The sequence below is a fragment of the Austrofundulus limnaeus genome, unplaced genomic scaffold, assembly GCF_001266775.1.
Source record: "Austrofundulus limnaeus strain Quisiro unplaced genomic scaffold, Austrofundulus_limnaeus-1.0 Scaffold10878, whole genome shotgun sequence".
Classification (NCBI taxonomy): Eukaryota; Metazoa; Chordata; class Actinopteri; order Cyprinodontiformes; family Rivulidae; genus Austrofundulus; species Austrofundulus limnaeus.
In genome coordinates this window covers 1-566 of record NW_013963280.1, presented here as the reverse complement: position 1 = coordinate 566, position 566 = coordinate 1, and the positions used below count along the sequence as shown (strand labels likewise).

Here is a 566-nt window from a genome sequence, read left to right as displayed (position 1 = left end):
TAAATAAATAAATAAAGTTTTAGTAAAAGTTTAAGCTGCCTCGATGGTAAAATAAACGTGTTAGTTATTTTTACTTCTTGTCGTTGTATCTCCTTCGGGCTCAGGGTCTGCGTCGCTCCCAGCCGCACGTCGAACGTCTCGCTCCACAGCTTGCTGTCGCGCCGCTTGGAGGCGGGGCCTGTCGCTATGGAAACCCGCGACGAGGTCAGGGAGGAAGGAGGGCTGGAGAGCGTCGCCGAGATAACGCGCGTCTTCATCGTGGCTGATGATGAAGGAGGAGGAGGAGGAGGAGGAGGAGGAGCAGCGGCTGTTTCTGTCCGGTTCTCATTGCGAAACGTGGCGGAGCGCTGCAGAGACAGAGACTGACAGGAAGTAAAGATTTTATTCTTCTGAGGTTTACAGCCTGAAGATGAAGGTTCAGCTCGGTCAGGAAAGAGGTGCTGCAACATTTCATATTTCAGATTTTACCAATATTTAACTTAGGTGCTAATGACATGAAATTTTCACCAGATGTCGGTAACAACCCAAACCATAAATGTCCAGAAATGAAGTTATTTGTAATAATG

General features: G+C 47.7%; 1 pseudogene; it reads right to left on the bottom strand.

Moving 5' to 3' along the window:
- Positions 1-74: 74 nt before the first annotated feature.
- Positions 75-525, bottom strand: LOC106512717 (rho guanine nucleotide exchange factor 3 pseudogene; annotated as a pseudogene).
- Positions 526-566: the final 41 nt, after the last annotated feature.